Here is a 25,719-nt window from a genome sequence, read left to right as displayed (position 1 = left end):
GGTGTGAGCCACCATGCCCGGCCCTACTTTAAAAAATCTTAATCATGGTTTCTGACTCTTCTGGAAGCAGTGCTGTGGTATCTTGAGGTTCTGGTATAGAGTTTTGATCATGTCTTGTATTCACCACTGTATTCTAAGCAATAGGGTCTGCTCCATAATAATTGATCAACATATGTTTGTGGAATGAGAGTTTCCTCCTAAGATTAGGATGCAGAAGATCACCTTGTCATTAAAACTAGAAAGAAAAACTTACAAAAGTGAAAAAAATAGTGTATTTAAAAAATCTATCTAAGAGACTACAAAGAAGTCTAAAGGAATAAATTTTCAGAGACAAATGATTCCTATAGGAACTGAGATCAGCAAACCTTTTCCTCTCTGAGGGCACTTGGTAAGTCTGAGGACATCAGAGAGAGACAATTTCTGAGAGTAAGAAGGAACCAGAGGCACTTTATAGGCCATGTGTGCTGATCATATGGACAGAGTCAGGAGCAGACTCAAAAGCAGCTGGCTGCTCCTTGTCTACTCCTTTATTCTCCTGGGATTGCTCAGTGCCTGGTGTATGGAAAACTGAGGGAAGGTGGGGGGTAGGGAGAGAGAAAGAGAGAGAGAGAGGAGAGAGAAATACTAAAGAAGGGTTTAGAGAAATTTATAGCCTTAAATATAAGTAAATAAGAAAGTTTAAAAATCAAATTTTTAAGCTTTCATCTCAAAAATTTCGACTTTATATTTCTAGCTTTAAATAGAAGTAAATAAGAGAGTTTAAAAATCAATTTTAAGCTTTCATCTCAAAAAACATAAAAGTAAGAGAACATGAAACAAAAGAAAGAAAAGAAGGAAGGAAATAATAAAGGTAAAGTCAGAAATCGATGAAATAGAAGATGGAAGTATAGTTGAGAAAACGATGAAGTCCAATGCTGGACTTTTTGGCAATATTCATAAATCGATACACTTCTAGCAAGATTGAGCATGCAAAGAAAGAGAGGAAGCACAATCATCAAGATTAGGAATGAAAAAGGAGAAAAACACTACAGATTCTTATGTTTAATGGATAATAAACTATTATGATACTATGTATAGATTTTTATAATGAATTTGACAGAATAGATAAAATGGACAAATCATTGAGAAAGACAGCTTATCAACTTTGAAACAGAAAAGATATAAAACACTTGCTGAATGAAAGAACATTTCATTTTATACAGTTGTGAACTTTTTCTAGAGTTTTGACCCAACTCTTACTGGTTTGACACATAATGTCTTTTACACTTGAATTTTCCCTTATGTTGTTTCCACACGTCTCATCAAAAGGCTTTTTACCATTCAGGCATTTCTGGTGTGGTTGTGGACCTTTGGAATACATGTTTTGTAGCCTTATTTTCTGTCAATACATTGAGCAGTTTGAGCATCAACATAACCTTTCCATATTACTCCATTGATGTGACTAGGTGTGTCTCTCCATTAATGAGAGAGGGAAGTGAAATTTCTTGGAGTTCTCTAATATTCCTGGATCTGTGGTTTAAAGTCTTTCATGATTTGTGGAAAATTCTCAGCTATTTTCATTTCAAATATCTCTTTTGCCCTCTTTTCTCTCTTTTCTTCTTCTAGTATTGTAGTTATTTGTGTGTAAGTCTACTTGGTATTGTCCCACAGTTCTTCGGTGTCCTGCTTTTTTTATTTTCTCACTTTTTTTTCTCCTTGTGTGACAGTTGGGTAGCTTCTTTTGATCTGTTTTCAAATTCAATGATTCTTTCCTTAGCCATGTCAGGTCTACTGATAGGTCTGGCAAAGGCACTCTTCATTTATGTCACCATGGGTTTAAAAAAAAATGTTGCATTTTCTTTAGGCTCTTACAGTTTTCTTTTTTTCCATTGAAAGTCTCCATCTGTTCATACATGAAAGTTTTGACTTATTAATCATATGCATTTTACATTTCCCACCTGACAATAACAATATCTGGGTCATCTCTGCATCTGCTTTTGTTGATTTCCTTGTCTCTTAGAAGATGATTGCTTCTTTTTCCTTTTTTCTGTCTCAGAATTTTTGTGTTATTGCTGGACATCATGTATAGAACAGTAGAGACTGAGGCAAAAGTATTATGCCCGGAGTGGGCAAACCTTTTCTCCTATACTGTTAGTGTGGGGTTGAGTCACTCTGGTCAGAAGTTCAGCTAGGTTTGGGTTTTCTTGTTGGTCTGGTTATGTTCAGTGCACCCCCATCCTCACTGAGTTCTTCTAGTCCTACCTTCTACTTATGGAGGAGTCTGGGGTGCTGAAGGGTTTTTCTCAATGCTCCTGCTCTGTATTCAGCTATAGACCTTCTCTGTGTGCCTCTGTTACAGACAAGGGTCTTTCTCTATGCTCATGGCCCTCTTGCAGGAGTAGACTCTTGTTTCTTGTTACTTGGTACGTGGTAGCCTGGTGATTGGAGTTATTGGGTTCTCTGTTGTCCTGGCCAAGCCTCAGCTTTGGGTGGGCCTGTGAGCCAGTGTCATTAATCTGCAACTTTCAAAGTGATGGTGTCCCTCCTGCCCATGGTGGTCAAACACTTTGTGTCTTTGGCTGGACTCTTGTGGGAGAGGTCTTCAATAGTATTGGTATAGGATCCTGGGCCCATTCCCTACCCCTGGGACTGAGGCTTTTTATTTTTACTCTTCTCCTAGCCCCAGTGGGTCCCCTCTTGTGCTCTATGGAAGATAGTCCTTGCTGTGCCTCCTCCAGAGGCTTAAGACTGTTTTTTCCTAATGGAGTAGGGTCCAGGTGGGACTCATGTCTTTCCTGCATCTGCTCCCTTTCTCAAGGTCTGTGCCATCATTTTCATTTCCTCCCCAACCCCTGACCTTTCTTGTAAATATTTGCCGGAACTCTGTGGAAAAGAGCCTTTAACTGGGTGCAGACCTCCTTGAGTCTGCTAAGGTTCTATATTCTCATGCAAGCCCACACTCAAACATTTGCAACTTTTTAGAATTGCAGCTGAGTTCTTACCTGCCTCTGTGATGCTCAGCACCTCCTCCTCTTGTGCGCCACAGGCGGGCAGGTGTTTATGTCCTGCATTGGAGCTACCCTCATTTCTTCGGGTTTCCGGATACTTGGTTGCCCATACCCTCAGATCTCTGATAGGTCCAGCAAAGTGATGATTTTGTAATTTGTCTACCTTTCATCATTAGGGCAGGGGTGGTGGTTTTTTTCTAGCTTTCTGCAGCCCAGGTGGAAGAGGAGCACCATAGTTTTTCTCTATTCAATTTTTGTCTTTCTTTGGGATTTTCCTCTAAATATTTCTGAAAATAATCTTGATTTCTTCCCAAGTTTGATTTGTAATCCAGGGGAAGTAGTTTTGATTTTCAATGCTGGGGCTAATGGGGTTGGCAGAACAGCTTCAGGTTTGCAGGCCCTCTGATTCTCTGTGCTGAAGAGAGAAAGTTCCACTTGGTTGGGTTGAATTTTTGAAAATTTACAGCAAATTGAACCTAGTAATGAAAGGACTTAGGATAATCCTTTTTAAATTATTTATAGGGCTTAATTTCTTTTAAACCCTATTGATTGGCTTGACCTATTTTATTGCCTCACTGTGACAAGATCTGATGAACAAATATCTGAAATTGTTCTCCTTCGTGCCAGTCCCCATATCTTGCAAAATAGTTTTACTTTTATTTTCTAAATTTGTCCTCTTGGAGCTATAGATATTCTGGGAAACCTAGACCAAAATTAACTACCCAGAAATCAGAATCCTTTGAGGACTCACTGACCTAGCTATTCTGGAATTCCAAAGCTATGGTTCTGGGGTTTTTTTTTTTCCTTTTCTTTCTTTTTGTTTTTTAGATGGAGTCTCCCTCTGTTGCCAGGCTAGAATGCAGTGGTGCGATCTCAGCTCACTGCAACCTCTGCCTCCCGGGTTCAAGCGATTCTCCTGCCCCAGTCTCCCAAGTAGCTGGGACTACAGGCACGCACCACCATGCCTGGCTAATTTTTGTATTTTTAGTAGAGACGCGGTTTCACCATGTTGCCCAGGATGGTCTCTATCTCTTGACCTCATGATCCACCTGCCTCAGCCTCCCAAAGTTCTGGGATTACAGGTGTGAGCCACTGCCTGGTTCATGTTCTTTAAGAGAAAATGGCTTCTCCTTGCAATTCTCTCTGTTTGCAATGTTTTCTCTGTCGCTAAAGCACAGACTACTTCACTGTATCTTCAAGCAGGGAGTACAAAAGGGGAACATTGCCCAGCCATGCTCATGTGCTGATGCCAGCCTCAGATCCTCTGATCCTCTCGTAAAACACAGCCTCGATGAGCCTTGCTCAAGTCTAAATTTCATGGCCGCTGGAGTCATTTCCAGAACTGACTATTTAGAATGGCAATTAATTTATGGTAATTAACTCTAGTGTTAACCACCTGTTAGGCTTGGCAATGATGCTTGAAGTTTAAAGAGAGGGAGAGAAAAGGAGAAGGAGGAGGGTTTATCCAGGCAAATGACAAAAATATAGCTGGAGGACTCACAAAGGTAAATATGAAGAATTTGTTTGCACAGGAGTATTTTATATCACCATTCTGTGAAAGAATCCTTCGTTTAAACTAATGCCCATAGTTAAAAGTGACAAAACAAGCTTCTTTTGTTTGACTAGGGTCTTGGCTTCAATCAGCAGTATTATTAAGAGCTGAGCAATGCTCTTCATTAGGCAGTGAGACTCATTAATAATACCATTCATTGGTCTAGGTGCTCCTCTGGGAGGGGACGGACTTTGCAGCATGCACATTCTCATCCAAATGGTTCACGAGGACCCTATGTGGTCTGACAGTGCTGGAGGACATGGTTCAGGGTAGAGAGGGGTCAAACCTCACCCCCAGCTCCTGAAGAGTGCAGAGGAAAGGGGCTAGCCCAAGATGGAGTTGATGAGGTGACAGCTATGGCTCTTTACCACCCGAAGTGCTTGAGATGATGTCTGTTCCGGAGACTAAGACGTCTTGTTGCTCATTCATCTCACATTGTCAGTAAGTGAGGAGCTCCTCAGTATGAATGGTCTAGATGGGGGTCAGAAAATGATAACCAGGGACCAAACCTGGCCCACTTCCCAATTTTGTAAATAAAGTTTTATTGGGAACACGGCCACGTCTATTTACATAGTGTTGTTTATGGCTGTTTTCATTTAGCCCACAGAGAAAGAGCTTGCCAATTCCTGTTCCAGATCATGGAAGCAGCAAAACATTGTCATGATTTCAGGGGGAAATATTTCCAGAATGTCTATGTTGTCTGTTTTTAAGGTGAGAATACATGAGTAATAATTTGACTTATGAGAAAAACCTCAGCCACTGGGCATTCAGTGTAGGGACAAACATCTTCACACCACCAGGAGTCCTGAGGACATGATTGTGTGCTGTTTCCAACGACAATCTTAAGCCACCAAGATAATAATTTTGCCCTTTTTTTCCTTGTTTTAATATTGTTTTTCTTACCATCAGGCTGTTAGCATTGATGCTGTTGTTACTCACACCTGCTTCTGAATGTCCTAACTTTTGTTAGAGGACTGATACAATGCTTCTAACCACAGCTGTTTAAGAAAAAAGAAAATCATCCGGAGGAAACTGTGTCTAAAGTCAGTGGGAAAGGGCTGCTTCTGATCTGTTTATTCCAGGGCCCACCGTGAGGGCTGTTGTGGCAACTGTCTCACTGAGTCAATATCGATGAAGGATGACTTTGTGCAGGGTCCGCTCTGCATCTGTCCCGGGTCTCACTGTCTAGTGGGGGGAGCCAGTCGCTTACCTGTCACATGGATGCATCTTAAATACAGACTCAGGAGCAGGCTCTAGAAAGGAGTGTGGTTCTCCCTCGGCAGGGAACTGAGGAATCTGACCATGCCTGGAAGGCTTCTGTGGGCAAGTGGTGGCAGGGAGCAGGAGGAATTGCCTTGAGGAGGAGTCTGGGCTGAGGGTGAGCAAGCCATCTGCAGGGCTGTGTGGTGGGGGAGTCAATGGGGAGGGGAGGCCCTCATTCCTGCAGGGCTGTGTGGTTGCGGGGGCATGGGGAGTGGAGGCTTTCATTCCTGCAGGGCTGTGTGGTGGGGGACCATGTGGAGTGGAGACCCTTGTGTCTGCAGGGCTGTGGGGTAGGGGGCTGTGAGGAGTGGAGGCCCTCATGCCTGCAGGGCTCTGTGGTGGGGGGCCATGGGGAGTAGAGACCCTTGTGCCTACCAGTCTCTATGATAATGGGGGACCATGGGGAGTGGAGGCCCTTGTGCCTGGGCCTGTGAGGCGAAAGTATCTGCCTATGGGCCAGATCATGTAGGGCCCTACAGACCATGGAGAAGGGGTGGAAACCCTTGGAGGGTCTTGGGTGTGTCTAAACAGGGATGGTGGGCAATGAGATCGCTAGGATTATTCTTGCATTTTGCCACGTTTCCTGGAGCATCAGTTCAGAAAGGACCAGAGGGAGGGAAGAGCCCAGGAAGGGACCTCGAGGTTTTAACCGGTAGAGACTACCTTATGTCCCTTGAAGGCCCTTAGATCAGGCCCTGTGCTGATCACATGACCTCGTTGTGACCTTTCGAGTCTCATGACTTTCCTTGCTAGCACCCAGACATCGAGAGAAACCAGTGGAGAAAGTGTTGCACCTAGGTTCTGATCTCAATTGTGCCACTAGCTCATTGTGTAAAACAAGGAAGTACCAAATGTGTAAGACCCCTTTTTTCACCCAGAAGCCTTGTCACTAGGAGATTCTCGTGCTGGGCCAATCACATGCAGTCACAGGCAAGACTCAGTCTAGATCCAGATACTGAGCCACAGTCCACAGATCATGAGCCCTTCCTTTCTTTCTTTAGGCTCATCTGAATTCTTAAATTGTCACATGTTTCTGCTTTTAAAAAACAAACAAAGCTTCTAGGTTGTATTAGTGCTATTGCAATTCCAAGTTCACAGGTGATGAGATGAAAGATTTGCTGGTACGTCGCTTTCTGGCCACCTAGATAGTCCCATAACATTGAGACAGAGACGGGGCTTGGCTTCGGCTCACCTCCAGTAGAGCATTCCCATTGCTCACAAAACCCACACCAATATCTCACGGACACCATAATGTTTAACTGTGCCTTTTACTTAAAGAATTCCAAGAACTGGACTTAGGAGATAACCAAGGTCGGTAGTGTCCTGTCCTGGGAAGGAATGCTAAACAATCGATTTATAGCCTTGTTGCTGCAGGCCAGACTACCAGGTGGCCCATTGCTCAAGAGAACCACGGCAGCCAGATAATGCTGACCTGCATCCCCTACCCCTCACGTGCTTTGCCCAGCCAGCCTGCATACCCTACTCCTGATGTCAATTCCTGAGTGTTGCCTAATAAAAAAGCCCTACTGACTCTTTCTGGAGAGTCAGTCAGGGAATTCTCTCTCCCTCTCATGCTGCCCTCATTATATCCAGGAGTCAGCTCCAGTAAAATCCTGTCTGGGAAAACTTTTTTGGCCTCATGTCAAATTGTATGGCATTGAGAGCCCAAGAACCAGTGGTCGGTAACAAAATGGCAAGTGAATCTTGGCTTGTTCACTAATGTCCTGGGCTTACCCTCAACTCGGCTTCTTCAGAAACTCAATTTTGCCAATGCACCTAGGGGTGAAGTTTCCTTAGAGGCAGATGTGCTTGTCTCTCCAAGGCTGGTGCATGTCTCTACCTGTAGTGAAGGCTGTGGGATGCAGACACACATAGGTGCACCCACTGTACCTGCATGCATGTGCACATATGTTAACAAACCTTATGCTGGTTTGTTAAGAGTTGGGTGAAACGTGCCTGCACAATAAATGCTTGGGGCAGCCCAACAAGTGTGTTCTCCTACCTGTGCCTGCCTCAGGGGATGCCGTAGGCAGATGGTTTCCTGGGAGCATAGAGTCAGCACAAGGGAAGCTGTTGGTCTCAGGAAGGTGGCCTCAGGGGAGGGTTACCACACATGTTGGTAGGGTCTATATTAGTTTTCTTGGGTGGCCTTAACAAACTACCATGGGCAGGGTGGCATAAACAACAGACATTAATTTTCTCACAATGCTGGAGGCTGGAAGTCCAATGTCAAGGTGTTGGCAGGGCTGGTTTCTCCTGAGTCCTCTCTCCTTGGCTTGCAGATGACGTCCTCTCCCTGTGACTTTACATGGTCTCCCCTGGGTGCGTGTCTGTGTCCTAATCTTCCCTTCTTATAAGGACACCAGTCATATTGCGTTAAGATCCAACCCAATGGCCTCATTTAATCTTAATTACCTCTTTAAAGACCCTATCTCCAAATACAGTCACATTTTGAGGTACTGGGGGTTAGGACTTTAGCATATAAATGGGGGGGCACAATTCAGCCCATGCCATGATTGAATCTAAGATGCCAACAACCTTTGTTCTAAGAACCTGCATTTCTTGCCATACTGCTATTGCTGACAAACTCCTTTTTTCTATAAGCATGCTATGACACAAATGCATAGGTTTCTGCTTATTACATGCCAATCACAATGCAATCCTAACTTCCTGAGATTTTTCTCAGTTGGTCTCTGAGTGTCCCCAGACTTTTCTGTCACACATTAGCAACCTCTTGGTTTGTTCCTGGGGTTGACCATTCACATGCACTGTGTGACAGTTTTACTGAGCTCAGAGAGGGGTCATGTGCAAGTTCTTTGAGGGCACCTTTCTTTTTTTTTAAGATAGGGTCTCACTCTGTGGCCCAGGCTGGATAGAGTACAGTGGTGCAATCTCAGCTCACTGCAACCTCCGTCTCCCGGGTTCAAGTGATTCTCACGCCTCAGCCTCCTGGCTAGCTGGGACTACAAGCACATGCCACCACGCCCAGCTAATTTTTATATTTTTACTAGAGACGGGGTTTTGCCATATTGGCCAGGCTAGTCTCAAACTCCTGACCTCAGGTGATCCACCTGACTTGGCCTCCTAAAGTGCTGGGATTACAGGTGTGAGCCACTGTGCCTGGCCTGGGGGCAACTTTCTACCTCACTCTTTCATCCTCTCCACAAATTGCCTATAGATATGACTATAGTTCTTGTACATAAGAAATGGAATATAAAGAATTATTGGACTGAAGCCAAGGAAATTGTAGAGAGAAAATCTGAACAAAGAAAACATTTACTTCTGTGGGTAACACAATATTGGTAAAAATCCAAAAATATCTTGACAGCCTGGAGCAGTGGACTGACTCTAAAAAGATGACGTCTGATTGGGGATAATTGTACAGTTGGGTATTTGCGTTAAGATGATTCAGCTGTGAAACGTAAGATGGAGGAGATGCGGCTTCTCAGCAGGAAGAAGATGCCGAGGCTTTGGTTGCCTGTGCGTTTGCTGTGAGTCACTGTGTGTGTGTTGGCTTCCAGGAGTCAATGCCAGCTTAGCTCGGGCAATGATGGGATTTTGTCTAAAATGAGAGAGGGAACAATCTCATTTTCTCTTGGGACAGATCAGATTACTGTGGGGCTAATTCTTCAGATGTGAGCACCACATTTTAAAGGGGGGAGAGCAAAGTGAAGTAATAGTTCTCGAAACACTGTCCTGGAGGAAGAGTGATGAAGGAATGGAAGGCATTATAGAGAGAAGACCTAGGAGAGGAGGAACATGCTGGACATGTCAAATATCTGCAATGTTGTCAGGTAGATAATAGATGGGACTCGTTCTATGGGGATACAGCATGAAGATCCCTAGGTGGAAATTAAGGGGAATTTGATTATTTACCTACATAATATCTATTAGCTATCTAAGGTTGGTGCCCTTAAATTGTATATATTTAAGCAGAAGCTAGGTTTGGAGAGAAACTTGAAGATGATGTAGAAGAGATTCAATTATTGAGAATAAAATAAAAAACATGATTAAATAATAGAGAACAATCAGGAAGAAACAAGTTCAAAATATGTCTAATTAGAGCAAACATGAATGTGTGAATGCAGCTATTAAAAGATGCATAATCCGGCTGGGCACCGTGGCTCATGCCTGTAATTCCAGCATGTTGAGAGGCCGAGGTGGGCAGATCACAAGGTCAGGAGTTCGAGGCCAGCCTGACCAACATAGTGAAACCCCGTTTCTACTAAAAATACAAAAATTAGCTGGGTGTGGTGGCATGCACCTGCAGTCCCAGCTACTTGGGAGGCTGAGGCAGGAGAATCATTTGAATCCGAGAGGTGGAGGTTGCAGTGAGCCAGACTGCATCACTGCACTCCAGCCTGGGCGACAGAGCAAGACTCCATCTCAAAATAAATAAATAAATAAATAAATAAATAAATAAATAAATAAAGCATAATCCAAATATATGTTGTTCACAAGATAAAACATGAGCTCACCCAAAATGTTTAAAATTTAAGAGCTAGAAAAAGATACACCAGATAAATATTAAGAGAATGGAAGCTAGCAGTTGTAGCTAGAAAGTAGCAATACTACTACTACTAATAATAAAAAAATCTCTGATTGTACCACTGGACTCCAGCCTGGGAAATAGAGTGAGACCCTGTCTCATAAAGAAAAAAAAAGGAAAGAAAATAAAATAAAAACTGATATAATTCAAGGTTGCATTTATTTCTCTCTTTTAATTCTCTGCATAGCACCTATCATTGATATTTTCTCTCCCCCTCTACTCCACGCTAGACTATAAATTTTGTGAGAACAGAGATCTTGTTTGTTCTGTTCAGTGCTGAATTTTTACTGTCTGGAACATTTCTTTGGTCATAGCAAGTGCTCAGTAGATATTTGTTGAATGAAGACATGACCCCTAAGACTTCTTTGAGTTCTGAGATTCTAGGATGGAGGGTGTGGGAACTGGCCTTGTTCAGGTTCTCTAGTGCTGCATAACAAATCACTCTAATGCTACAGGCTCAATTATACTGGACATCCAAAATGGTGCACTCATTCGGCTAGCAGATGATGCTGATTGTCAGCTGGGATCGTGAGCATCTTTACAGATGCTCCTTGACTTATGATGGAGTGACATCCTAACAAATCCATTGTAAGTTGAAAATATAAGTGGAAAATGCATTTATTACACGTAACCTACCAAACATCATAGCTGAGCCTAGTCTATCCTAAATGTGCTTGGAACGCTTACATTAGCCTACAGCTAGGCAAAAATCATCTGGCAACACAGTGCACTGTAGAGCATTGGTTGTTTACCCTGGTGATCTCATGGCTGACTGCAAGCTGTGGCTCAATACAAGAGAATCATGCTGCAGATTGCTAGCCTGGGAAAAGGTCAAAATTCAAAATAAGGTTTCTATTGAATGGGCGTGGCTTTCACACTATTGCAATGTTGAAATATTGTTAACTTGAACCATTGTAAGTCAGAGGCTGTCTGTAAATGGCCTCTCCATGTGGCTTGGGCTTCTGGTAGCTGGGTGGCTGGAATCCAGTGGTAAGTGTTGTAAGAGATAGGAAATGGAGCTGCCCATCTCTGAAGGCCTGAGCCTGGAAATGAGACAGTGCTACTTCTGTCACAATCCCTGGTCAGGAAGTCATGGAGCCACCTGGGACCGAGGGAGAGGACATGGAGCCCCTCCTCAATCCCCTTCTCAATGGAGAAGAGTCAAAGAATTTGTGGTCATCTTCAATCTGCCACAGACATACAAATGAGGAGAACTTTCTGTTTTATCACTACAGATGACGGTAACTGACAGGTGTGATTTGCTGAGTGTGATGGTTAATGCTGAGTGTCAACTTGATTGGATTGAAGGATGCAGAGTATTGATCCTGGGTGTGTCTGTCAGGGTGTTGCCAAAGGAGATTAATATTTGAGTCAGTGGGCTGGAAAAGACAGACCCACCCTTAATCTGGGTGGGTATCATTTAATCAGCTGCCAGGGAGGCTAGAAGATAAAGCAAGCAGAAAAATGTGAAAAGACTAGACTGGCCACCCTCCCACCCTCCCAGCCTACACCTTTCTCCCGTGCTGGATGCTTCCTGCCCTTGAACATCAGCCTCCAAGTTCTTCAGTTTTAGGACTCGGACTGGCTCTGCTTGCTCCTCAGCTTGCAGATGGCCTATTGTGGGACCTTGTGATCGTGTGAGTTAATACTTAATAAACTCTCTGTTATGTATGTATCTATCCTATTAGTGCTGTCCCTCTAGAGAACCCTGACTCTATTATTTATCCTATTAGTTCTGTCCCTCTAGAGAACCCTGACTGAGTGTGAGGCACAGCTCTCCCAAGGGAAGGAAAAGCTCACCATGGAAGAAAAGAGTGCCATTCCAGAATCTCTGCAAAATGTGTGGGCTGGACCAGGTGCCATCTAAAATCTTTTTCATTCTTTTTTTGAGATGGAGTCTCGCTCTGTCACCAGGCTGGAGTGCAGTAATACAATTTCAGCTCACTGCAACCTCTGCCTCCCAGGTTCAAACGACTCCTGCATTAGCCTCCCAAGTAGCTGGGACTACAGGCACGCGCTAGCATGCCTAGCTAATTTTTGTATTTTTAGTAGAGTTCACCATGTTGGCCAGGATGATCTCAATCTCTTGACCTAGTGATCTGCTGCCTTGGCCTCCCAAAGTGCTGGGATTACAGGCGTGAGCCACTGCGCCCGGCCTCTAAGACCTTTTTCTGGTGCTGACATTCTTAGAGGGAAACGTCAACAAACAGACCAGGGAGGAAGTCACAGTGATTCAGTTAAACCTCAGAAGTTTGCAGGTTTCATGAAGGGAAAGAATTTGAGGTCTGCCACTAGTAATCACACATGTCCACTTTTACATTATGGAGCACTTTTTTTCTGCAGCTGCCCTTCTGGAATCTGGTGCCAAGAACAGTGTCATAAGTCGTACAACACCTGTCTTGGGGACTGTAATACCTCAGGGAAGTGCCGTATATGTCATGAAGATGCTAACACCTACCTGTCCCCTGAGTGACGGAGTCAGCCTCTGTGCCTCATGGTACTTCTCCTCTCTAAAAACAACGCTGAAATAAAAAGCAATGATGGGCTTTTCAGTGCTTTTGGCCACGGCAAATTTTTAGATGTTAGACACATTTGGGAAATGGTTAATTAATTTCTCTTGCTTTCTTACCTCCTTTTCCAGGGTGGTAGAAGCCCTCCCCTTTATCTAGGGGTCCCTGAGAGAAGCCCTCAGGTCCTGAGTGGGGTCACAACCCCCTTGCCAGGCTAGGGCAGAGGAAAAACAGGTGCTTCCTGACCTTGACCCATATTCTGTTGTCATGGAGCAAGACCCTGGAGCCCTTCTAGAAACCCATGCCGCTTTTACACATGTTATCTGGTTCCACAGAGCCTCCTACAGCACGGAACAATGACAGGGACAGCATGGGGGCCTGGTGGAGGCCTGGGGAGGCTCAGAATACCAGTTCAGAGGCTCCCTTTGCAAGGAAAAACCAAGCCTGCTCTTTGCCTTCACTAATTGCTGTGGGTCTTTGGAACATGCTGTAATTGGATGAATTATTTCTCTCAATCATTTCACAAATGTTCATAGACGGCCCCCTGCTTTGCTCCACACATCAGGCACTGTGGACCGTGTATAGGGGGAAACTGGCAATCAGTGCTGTGTTAATTTCCTAGGGCTGTAGTGAAGTACAGCAGATTGGGTGGCTTAAGACATTGGGTGTTTATTTCCTTTCTGTTCTGGAGGCCGTTCCTTCTGGAGGCTTTCAGGGAGAATCTGTTTCATGCTTCTTCCAGCTTCTGGTTGGGTTTGTAGATGCACCACTCCAGTCTCTGCCTCTGTCTTTGTTGTTGTTGTTGTTAATATTTATTTGTTTATTTTTTATTTCAATAGGTTTTTGAGAAACAGGTAGTATTTGGTTACATGAATAAATTCTTTAGTGGTGATTTCTGAGATCTTGGTGCACCCATCACCTAAGTGGTGTACACGCTACCCAATGTGTAGTCTTTTATCCCTCATCCCCCTCCCACCCTTTCCCCAAATCCCCAAAGTCCATTGTGTCATTCTTATACCTTTGTATCCTCATAGCTTAGCTCCCAGTTATGAGTGAGAACACACGATATTTGGTTTTCCATTCCTGAGTTACTTCACTTAGAATAATGGTCTCCAATTCCATCCAGGTTGCTACAAATGCTATTATTTCATTCCTTGTTATGGCTAAGTAGTATTCCATGTTGTGTGTGTGTGTGTGTGTGTGTGTGGGTATGTGTGTATGTATACACATATATATACACATATAAAAATCACAATTCTTTATCCACTCATTGATTGATAAGCACTTGGACTGGCTCCATATTTTTGCAATTGCAAACTGTGCTGCGGTAAACATGCGTGTGCAAGTATCTTTTTCGTATAATGACCTCTTTTCCTCTGGGTAGATACCCGGTAGTGGGATTGTTGGATCAAATGGCAGTTCTATTATACTTTCAGTTCTTTAAGGAATCTCCACACTGTTTTCCACAGCGGCTGTACTAGTTTACATTCCCACCAGCCATGTAAGTGTTCCCTGTACACCACATCCACGGCAACATCTATCATTTTTTGACTTTTTGATTATAGCCTTTCATGCAGGAGTGAGGTGACGTCACATTGTGGTTTTGATTTGCATTTCCCTGATCATTAGTGATGCTGTCTGCCTCTGTCTTCAAGTGGCCTTATTACCTGTGTGTGTCTCGGTGAGTTCTCTCTTATAACCCCAGTCACTGGGTTTTGACCCCACCCTAATCCAGTATGACTTCATTATCACTGATTTCTTAACTAATCACAACTACAAAGACCCTATTTCCAAATAAGGTCACATTCTGAGGATCCATGTGGGCATGAATTTTGGGGGATAACACTCAACCCACTCCATGTACCCTAATGCAAATGCTATGAAAGAGCAGAAAAGAGACCACGTGGAGGCAGGAAAGGCTTTGGGGAAGCCAAGCGACATGGAATCCTTGGACATAGGTAGCATTTGAATGAGAAAGGAAGAAGGAGAAAGGACCCTCAAAGAAACAAGAGCATGCACGGTACCCCAAGCTCAGGTTGCCTGCTCTTGCCAGGATAGGGGCTGGGGCAATGGTGGGGGAACAGGGAACCTTAGAAAATGAGGTTCTAAGACCAGCTGGGAGCAGGCAGTGGGCAGCCTCAACTGCCAGGCTGGGTTGGGCTTTTCTGGGTCTTGGGCCCTTTTCCATAAGTGGAGACAAAGACCGCCCTCTCCTGGTCCCCACGGGCTGCTGCTCCCGCTGGTGCTCTGTACCTCCAGGGGCAGCTGGGCAGGAACAGGCAGGTCGAGGCATGCACAGGTGACTTAGGTGACACCAAGCCTGTGGAATTCAGTGAACAAGACTCCCCTCCCCCATGGAGGCTGCCAGAGCTGAGCTGCTCCTCGACCTCCCAGTCAGTAAAAGGGTTCTTGCATGGACAAACCCCCCAAAACAGAGACCACCACGCTCCAGCCACAGTTTCCTCTGGGCTGGGGGAGGGAGGGGAGAGGGCGATTAACATACTCAAAACTGCATTCGCTCAACATGCTACACCACGGCACAAATATCAAATCACAAATATCAAATCACAAAGACGTGAATTTTCTCAACAACACAACAAGTCATCATTCTGAACCTAAAGTCCACATACAAACAAGTTGTTCGATTCCAAATGGACAGTTTCAATCCATTGTTGTAAAAAATGGAGGAACAGCAGGAAATATAGGAGAACACTTCACACCCAGAGTGCTTCCAAGCAAAGCTACTGCCCGGCAAAAGGCATTTATTAATCTCATTACTGGCCCTAATTTACCCCATTTTGACAATTAGTTTAAACTACTGAGAAAGAAGGGGCCTCCCACGGCTTCAGGGAAGGGAAAGATAGGAAGCACCCATTTATCAAGCAGTCACCGTGGGAGCCTCCCTGGTCCACCCTCCCCCAGCCCCAGCTCCCTCCTTTGCAGAGACGCCTGCCTGCCTTTGATCCCTGGGCTGGACCTATGGGAACTTTCTCCCTGCGTGCCTACTTGAGGGCAGGGGCTCTGCCTGCCTCCTGCAACTCGGGCGCTGTCCATTTACCTCCAGCCCAGTGCTGGGGCCCCGCAAGGGCTCATTCAGCCTGGAAATGGGATTTTTGGCTGTCAGTGGGGATCTTGGTGATGTCATAGCTGTTCATCTGACCTCTGTCTGACAACAGCTGCTTCAATTCATTTGTGGAAATGGGGAACCATCCATCTTTTCCATCTTTTCATACCCATGCTGACACTGACAGCCTCAAAGAACTCGGGGCAGTGAAGTTGCCTTCCGTCAGCCCTGGAAATGTAATTGAGGGAGCCGTTCCATAACACTAAGAAGAATCAAACCCCGAAGTCTGTGGTTCTGCATGAATACAGCAGGCAAAGTGGATTGCTTCCTCTGTGCCATATGAGGATGGCATGTGAGGATGTGCCATATGAGGATGTGCCATATGAGGGGCTGTTCTGGAAGACTGAGGGCTCCATTCGAAGGGGCAGCCCTCCTGGTGACAGATAGGGGTTCTCCATCAAGGTGAACCTTAGAATCACTTGGGAAGCATTTCAAGTTGCAAACAGACCCCACATCAGACCTCAGGGGCTGAGCTGGGGAGGGAGCTTGGACTTGTGGGCGACTGATAGTGCACTCTTGTCTTTTTGGAACTTTATCACATTTTCTGAATACATGTAAGTTATGTTCATGGTTTTTTAAAAATGGGGCCAGTAAAGAATAAAGACAGCATAAGGAGGACATTAAAGTGAACTGTAGTCCTCCCAACCTCCTTTAAAATGCTGACGTCTGTCCTTCCAGACTGCTTTCCAGAAAAGAAAGGCAGATTATGAAGGAAGTGCCGACTATGGGAAGAGCAAGCCCCTGCCCACAACCCTGGGGGTACTGTACCCGTCAGGAATGGAACTCTCAGAAGTGTATGAAATTGCACAATATAAGGCATGGACTCATGGACTTATTTATGCTGCAAATGTGTAAAAATTGTTAAAAAAGAATTACTTCAGGATAAAAAATAAAATCCTGCTGCTGCTCCCAAATCATCACCTCTCCCCAAATGTTTTAGCTGTGATACCGTAGATAGTATATATGTTTTTTTTTTTACTTAAGATTATGCAGAGTATACTGTTTATTACCTACTTTTCTTACTAAACTACAAATTATGAACATTGCCCTATGTCATTACAAAAATTTTTTTAAGAGATAGGGGTCTCGCTCTTGTCACCCAGTGGTGCAATCATAGCTCACTGCAGCTTTGGACTCCTGAGGTCAAGCAATCCTCCTGCCTCAGCCTCCCAAGCAGCTAAGACTACAGGCTTGAGCCACTGTGCCTTGCTCAAATTTTTTTATTCGCTGTATATACAAGGATGAAGAAGATAAGCTGGTAAGTCAAATCAACTGGGTTTGAATTCTGGTTCTCAGAATTACTAGCAATATGTCCTTAGGTGAGTTAATTGACATCTCTGTGCCTTATTCTGTCCTCTGAAAAGAAAAAAGATAATGCTAGCATACACCTCATAGGGTTGTTGTGGGAAGCTGAAACCAAGTGCTTTCAGTTTGCAAAGCAATGCCCAATACATTCTATTATTATTTTTCTTTTAATGTAAATTTTAATGGCTGCTTAGTAGCCCACCACATAGATATTCTACAAATTATTTTACCATCTGTGAATTTTGTGTTTCCATTTCTTTGCCACTATAAAAATGATATAATGAATAACTTTTTTTTTTTTTTTTTCCTGAGACAGAGTCTTACTCTGTTGCCCAGGGTGGAGTGCAGTGGTGCCATCTTGGCTCATTGAAAATCCTGGCTCCTGGGTTCAAGTGATTCTTGTGCCTCAGCCTCCCGAGTAGCTGGGACTACAGGCGTGCACCAGCGCATCTGGCTAATTTTTGTATTTTTAATAGACATGGGGTTTTGCCATGTTGGCCAGGCTGGTCTCAAACTCCTGACCTCAGGTGATCTCCCTGCCTTGGCCTCCCAAAGTGTTGGGATTACAGGCGTGAACCACTGTGCCTGGCCAATGTAATGAATATCTTAGTGCCTACCACTTAGACAAAATTCCTAGATTTATAATTTTTTTTTATTTTGTTTCTCCATATATAGTGAACTATGGAAGTGGACTTTTTGCAGCATAATTTTCATTTATAATGCAGTCTAGATAAAGTTCAAAATAGTCAAGTGGGGTGGGTGTTTGTTGCATAGGCTTGCTACTTCGATGTATATAAGAAAATACACTCATCATTATCAACCAAACAGAACTACTTGTGATGCTTGGGATATCCTACTTGTCCTCAGACAGTGAGTGTGTAGATAACTCTCTGGAGAAGGGGTGACTTGGTGGAGCCAAGTGTTTGCCACTGGGGTCACACTTGGGCTCTGTCTTCATCCCCTCTTCCACGGGGTCTCTTCTTCCAGGTCCCAGGCACTAAATCTTGGATTTCAGGCCTGCATGGCCGTCTTCTTGACTGTGTGGACCCCACCGGGCACTGCCGTATCTCTCTGGCCCTCATGTTACAGGACAGGGGTCCCGATCCAGACCCCAAGAGAGGGTTCTTGGATCTCACGCAAGAAAGAATTCAGGGCGAGTCCATAAAGTGAAAGCAAGTTTATTAAGAAAGTAGAGGAAGAAAAAATCGCTCCTCCGTAGACAGAGCAGCCCCGAGGGCTGCTGGTTTGTATGATTATTTATTGATGATATGCTAAACAAGGAGTAGATTATCCACGCCTCCCCTTTTTAGACCATATAGGGTAACTTCCTGTTGTTGCCATGGCATTTGTAAACTGTCATGGCGCTGGCGGGAGTGTAGCAGTGAGGATGGCGAGAGGTCACTCTTGTCGCTATCTTGGTTTTGGTGGGATTTGGCCGGCTTCTTTATGGCACCCTGTTTTACCAGCAAGGTCTTTATGACCTGTATCTTGTGTCAACCTCCTATCTCATCCTGTGACTTAGAATGCCTTAACCATCTGGGAATGCAGCCCAGTAGGTCTCAGCCTCCTTTTACCCAGCTCCTGTTCAAGATGGAGTTGCTCTGGTTCACACGCCTCTGACACTCACAACACACCTGCTTAGCAGGACTCCTTTCCCCTGGCTTCTCAAGGCTTTTGTGATTTCGTCCTCCTCTGCCCACCAGGAGGGATGAGAAGGAGCCAGGTCTGAAATGGCAAGGGGAAAAGGGTTCCAGGCATTGGAAAGAGCAGGAGGGAGGCAAGACCAGGTACAGAAGAGGGACTTTGTGGCTGGACACACAGGCGAATGCCACTGCTTCAGGGGGAGGCAGCACCCCCACAGCCCCCGCACTGGCCAGCAGGGAGCCATCAGGCCACCTGGCTTCCTTCTCCCTAGAGGAGTTTGCTTTTCATGCCTTTCCCAAGTGTCTCTTTAACTCCATTTATCTACAACTCGGCCCTGCATTGCAGTTATGGCTAATTCGTCCACGAATCAACCAAACCAAAGGTTAGCATTTTAAAATCAGGTTTGAGTTGTAATTCAATACAAAATATAAAAGGGAGAGGAGCATAGGCCCTTCGCAGAGCCAATCCCTGCTACTTCTCATGGATCCCGTGTATTTGAGATGTCAGGGACATCCTGTCTCCATTGGTTTTGCAGCCACTGTGACTGGCTCCCAAGCCCACCTCCTCCCTGAAGCAGCAGCACTCGCCCTTCATCCAGCCATACAGTCCCCCTTCTATACCTGGAGATCCCGTCTCCCTCCTGCTGTTTGCTCTGTCATTTCATATGTGGCTCTTTCTCATCCCTCCAGGTTCATCTCAAGTGTCACCTCCTCAGAAAGGCCCTCCTTGACTGCCCTCTAAGAGCAGTCCCTCCGTAGTCGCCGTGAGGTTACTCTTCTTGTATAAAGGATATGTAGGAAATCATCTGAAAACATCATGTTTTAGGTGGGTCCTCCCCAATGGACTGTAAACTCAACAATGGCAGGGAGCTCGTTGTCTTTCCTAGGGCTGTGTCCCATGCAACAAATATCTGCAGAGTGAATGTAGGTGCGCAAGCTAGTAGCTTTGCAGTGGAACAATACAAAAATGACTCACATCTATAATCCCAGCACTTTGGGAGGCCTAAGTGGAAGGATCGCTTGAGCCCAGGAATTCAAAGCCAGCCTGGGCAACATGGCCAGACCCTGTCTCTACAAAAACATACAAAAATTAAGTGGGTGTGGTGCTATGCACTTGAAGTCCCAGCTAATCAGGAGGCTGAAGTGGGAGGATTGCTTGAGCTCGGGAGGTGGAGGCTGCAGTGAGTAGTGATTTTGCCGCTGCATTTACCTGGGTGACAAGAGTGAGAGCCTGTCTGAAAGAAAGAAAGAAGGAGAGAAAAAGAAAGAGACGATGTTGGTTTCCTACAAGAAATTACAGCAAACTTAGCTTAACCAACACAAATTTATCATTTTTCAGTGCTGGGTCAGAGGTCTGCAAATAGGTCTTACAATGGGGCTGGTTCCTTATGGTGTCTGGAGGGTGGAGTCTGTGTCCTAGCCTTTTCCAGCTTTCTCACCTCTATCTCCATCTTTCTCTACCTTTCCTCCTGATCAGGTGTTTCCTGGGGTAGAGAGGGGAGAGGGGCTGGATTTTGCTCAGAAATATTGGTGATCTCTGTTAAGTCTCCATCGCCTCCTGGGCTAACTCTATGTCATTCTCTGGCTTCCCATGATGCCACTTATGTTTTCCCAGGAAGCAGCTAGTTGTGGGTTTTGCTTTCTGGTGGGTGACCCAGCGGCCCCCTCACTGTGCAGCAACAACTGGGGAGGTCAATCAATTCTCAGGCTATGCTGATCCCTGGAGGCTGCCTGTGATTGTTGCGGAAGGCTGAACAGTAGGACTACATGGCCAGGCTAGGCCGACAGAGTGCCTTCTTCCCCATAGCCCTGCCTAGGAGGCTGTGGAAGGCTGCAGTGCCCACCTAGGGCCATCTGTATACGTGTCATTTGAACAGCAACAAGAAAGATCGCTGTATACCTAGATTATTTACATCAGAAATGACAAAATGTATCATTGATAGCTTTGAGGACATGAAGCCCAAAAAGAAAAGCAGAAAAATGTACGCTTGTTTCAGGGAAATTTACAATAAGAAGGAGTAGGCAGCTGTTGCCTTTACTGCAAATTCCACAGGGCATGGGGCGTGGATTTCTTTTCTCCACAGCACTTACTTCTTTCAATGTACAATGTGGTTTACTTATTTATTATTATTACCTTATCATAAATGCAAGCTGCTCAAGGCTAGGTTCTCCCCTCCTCCATAGATTAATCCCAAGCACCTAGAAGAGTGGATGGTGGAAACTCAGTAAATATTAATACAGTGAATAAGTATGGGTGGGTGAGTTTCTCAGAAGCTGTCAGGTGACATGGATTTAAAGAAAACAAAGCTCTTACCACCTGCCTGGCCCTTATAAAGGTGTGGCAGTTTTCAGAAAAAAAGTGAAGCAGGAATGTAAGGAAACAATCTAGTAGAGGAATCCTCACTGGAATATCAAATACAACTGTATACAATTAGTTACTTTTGCATGGATTAACTGATCCACAGTCCTATGAAGAAACCCTTACACCATGTGCGGAGCAGGTATGCAATTCACAGTTTACCCAATTTGATGTTAGGTTAATTTCTCACATAGCTGTCATTGATCTCCTGGGAACAGATCTTCCTACTGTAATACTATTTCTAGGATAAAATCAGTTACCACTGAACTTTGACTCCTCACAATTGGCTCCAATGTGAAACTGCTGCAGGATCTAATTCACTTTTTTTTTTCTTTTGTGACAGAGTTTCGCTCTTGTTGCCCAGGCTAGAGTGCAATGGTGCGATCTCAGATCACTGCAACCTCCGCCTCCTGGGTTCAAGCGATTCTCCTGCCTCAGCCTTTTTAGTAGCTGGGATTACAGGCATGCACCATGACACCTAGCTACTTTTTTTTTTGTATTTTTAGTAGAGACGGGGTTTCACCATATTAGCCAGGCTGGTCTCGAATTCCTGACCTCAGGTGATTTGCCCACCTCAGCCTCCCAAAATGCTGGGATTACAGGCCTGAGCCACTGCGCCTGGCCTCTAATTTACTTTTTAGCTCTTCTATGGAGGTTTAATAACATTGTTAGTGAAAGCTAATTTCTCGCTTCAGACCTATCCTTGTTTATTTCAGAGTCTAGTTCTTTTCTTGTAATTTTGATTCCTCTTACTGTTGATTGTGTCTGTGGTTTGATGTGGGATATTGAAGTGCTCATTGCTGAGTGTCTGTTATGGAAGATTGCTTTATGGTTTTTGGATCCCAAACTCATGTTAAGTGTTGTTGTTGTTGTTTTTTTTTCCTGTGGAATTCATGAGGTTTTCTGTTTTTCTTCCTCCTGCTTTACTGAAATATAATTGACAAATAAAATTGTATATATTTAAGGTGTACCATGTGGTGATTTGATACGTGTACACACTGTGAAATGGTGACCACAATCAAGTTAGTTAACACATCCATCACTGCACATAGTTACCTTTGTGTGTGTATGTAGATCTTGCTAAAAGATCTATTCTTTTAGCTAATTTCAATGGTGTGCATTAACTATAGTCACCATGTGATATGGTGTGGCTGTATCCCCACCCAAATCTCATCTTGAATTGTAATCCCCACAATGCTCACATATTGAGGGAGGGAACTGGTGGGAGGTGATTAGTTCATGGGGGTGGTTTCCTCTATGCTGTTCTTGTGGTAGTGAGTGAGTTCTCATGAGATCTGATGGTTTTATCAGCATGTGGCATTTCCCCTGCCACACACTTCTCCTTCCTGCCACATTGTGAAGCAGGTGCCTTGCTTTTTCACCTTCTGCCATGATTGTAAGTTTCCTGAGGCCTCCCCAGCCATGTGGAACTGTGAGTCAATTAAACCTCTTTCCTTCATGAATTACCTAGTTTCCGGTATGTCTTTATAGCAGCGTGAGAATGGACAAATACACCATGCTGTAATTAGATCCCTAGAATTTATTTATTCAGTTAGTTATTTTTTTGAGATAGAATTTCACTCTTGTTGCCCAGGCTGGATTGCAACGGCATGGTCTCGGCTCACTGCAACCTCCGCCTCCTGGGTTCAAGTGACTCTCCTGCTGGGACTACAGGCATGCACCACCAGGCCTGGCTAAAATTTTGTATTTTTAGTAGAGACGGGGTTTCACCATGTTGGCCAGGCTGGTCTCGAACTCCTGACCTCAGGTGCCACCAGCCTTGGCCTCCCAAAGTGCTGGAATTACAGGTGTGAGCCACTGCACCCAGCCCAGAATGTATTAATCTAACTGAAATAGACCATTTTACCAATATTCCCCCATTTTCCCCACCTCCCAGCCATAGGCATCCATGGGGTTTTTTTGTGCCTCAGGTGTGTCACTGCTCCTGCATTATTATTTTTTTTAACCATTAACTTCACAGCTTGGAGTTTCCTGTGACTATGAAATCAAACTCCAAACCGGCAGGAGGCAAAGGTGGTGTTTTATTTTTGAAGGGAGGCATTTCTCCTGTCCCAGATTCTAGCGAGTCACAGGCTTCCTGCTTCTTTTCTTGGGCTGGTCAGCACATTTTTTTTTCTAGCCCCACATGAAAAGCCCTGACGAAGCGTGAATCTCCACTCTCCCGTTTCACCTCCTGCATAGACTCACCTCAGCTTGTCCTCTGCGGCTGGGTTTGTCTCCATGCCCCCACCCACCACACTCCATCCCTTACCCAGCACTATTGCTCCTGACCTAACTAGGCATTGTTGTTTTTCATTTTAGTTCTATTTTTTCCTGCCTTTTTAGTAGAAGGATTTTCACATTCATTTTGTCAAGCATCTTGCAAGAAACAGAAGTACCTTTAGTTTACATTTCACTATCCCCTCTCTTAGATGCAATAACTGAGGAAGGTGGGGAATGGGTCTCCTCAGTGTCTTTTTCTCTTATTGTTGTAGCATCAGAAGCCTTGACCTGATCTCATTGCAGTCTATGACTATAACCCTACAGCAGTGGTTCTTGGCTTAGGATGATTTTGCCCCCCAGGGTTCAATCAGCAATGTCTGAAGACAGTTTTAATGCTGGGACTAGGGGGCTGCTGCTGTCCTCTAGCCTGTCGGATGCCACTAGACATCCTATGATGCCCAGGAGGATCCCACAACAAAGAATTATCTGGTCCCAAATGTTCGGAGCGCCACAGTTGAGGAACCTGGTCCTAAAGGAATGGCTCTTTCTTTCTTTCTCTTTCTCTTTTTTTTGTAGAGATTGTATCTTGCTATCTTGCCCAGGCTAGTCTTGAACTCCTGGCCTTAAGCAATCCTCCTGCCTTGGCCTCCCAAAGTGCTGGGGTTATAGGCATGAGCCACCGCACCTGGGCGGCACTTTCTTAATTATTAGTCATCACTGTGTGTGGTATTCTCTGTCTCCTCCCTGGCCCCAGCCATCCTCCTCACTCCTCTGCTCTGAGATCCCTCCCAGATCCGCAGCTTCCGTCTCCCTGCCTGCTGGCTTCCTGTTGGCTTGGGCATTTGGGAGGCACTAATGATTGACTATTGAAGCAGGGAGAGATATCTGAATGTTTCTTTCCAGGCCTTATTTTGGTGATGGCTGTATCCCTGCGTGTCTGCAGTTCTCCTGGGCAGCCCCCTCTCCACAGCTGCCACTCTTGCTGGGCTCTTGTTGGGCCATGACCACCCCTAGGCTATTTCCTCTCCTGTCATTTTGACTCAGGTGTGTGGCAATGGCTCCCACTGTGGCTGGGCTCTGGGCACCTCAGCGTCCTTTGCTGTGCTTACTCTGCCCACAGCTCTGTAAACGGGAACTTCATTAATTTTGCTCTTGAACCATCTGAGCAGGACTCTGTGTCCTGCCAGGATTCTGACTGATACAGTCACCATGGTTTCATTAACTGGAGGGCACGGTAACCTCATTTAATGCACCAAATTGTCTTTCCTCTCTATCCTGTGTCTCTGCTACACTAGGCTCACGTAGTCCTGTCACCCAATAAGGTGACCTCTGTCTCTGTACATTATAGTGATATAGTGGCGTCCATCCACCGAGAGGCCTTGACCCAGATTTCTATGCTTAGGAACAACTGCAGAGATAGAGCTGAAGACAAAAGTGATTTGACTTTTGAAGGTTGGCAGCCAGATGCTGAGCTAAGGATGCCTTCATTTGTTGTTTTTAAATTATATATGTATAGTTTTTTAAATTTAAATTTATTATTTTTTTTCAAGACACGGTCCCACTCTGTTGCCCAGGCTGGAGTGCAGTGGCACAATCTCAGCTCAACCGCAGCTTCCTGGGTTCAAGTGATCCTTCCACCTCAGCCTCCTGAATAGCTGGGACCACAGGTGTGTGCCATCATGCCTGACTAATTTTGCTTATTTTTCATAGAGACGGGATTTCACCATGTTGTCCAGGTTGGTCTCCAACTCCTGGGCTCAAGCGATTGTGCCATCTCAGCCACCCAAAATGTTGGGATTACAGGGGTGAGCCACAGGGCCTGGGTATTTTTTTTTTTAATGTATATCCCTTAATGTAGATATTTCCCATATTTATGTTCTCTTTGTTCTTGTTACAATTTCTCCCCTCTCCTTGGGAATGCCTCACTCAAAGGCTTGGACCATGTTCGCCTCACCTCTGAGAGCGGCTGCGCTCTTGCTATGTGGGTGTCTACAGGAAGTGTAATCCGCAGCTAAGAGAAGAGTGGGCCTTTTATCCCAGCTTTGCCCTGGAGTACAGTTTTATCTTCCTTTGGCTCAGGGCTTGTGGGACCGAGTGGGTATGGCCCTGAGCCATAGAACTGGAGACCTGCAAAGCTGGGCAATGCCTGTGCTCTGAACAGTCCATGATGGTGTTTAATAAACTCCGGGCAAGAAGCCAAGCTT

Source organism: Pan paniscus, chromosome 13 (assembly GCF_029289425.2).
Source record: "Pan paniscus chromosome 13, NHGRI_mPanPan1-v2.0_pri, whole genome shotgun sequence".
NCBI classification, from domain to species: Eukaryota; Metazoa; Chordata; class Mammalia; order Primates; family Hominidae; genus Pan; species Pan paniscus.
This window is presented reverse-complemented; position numbering follows the sequence as displayed.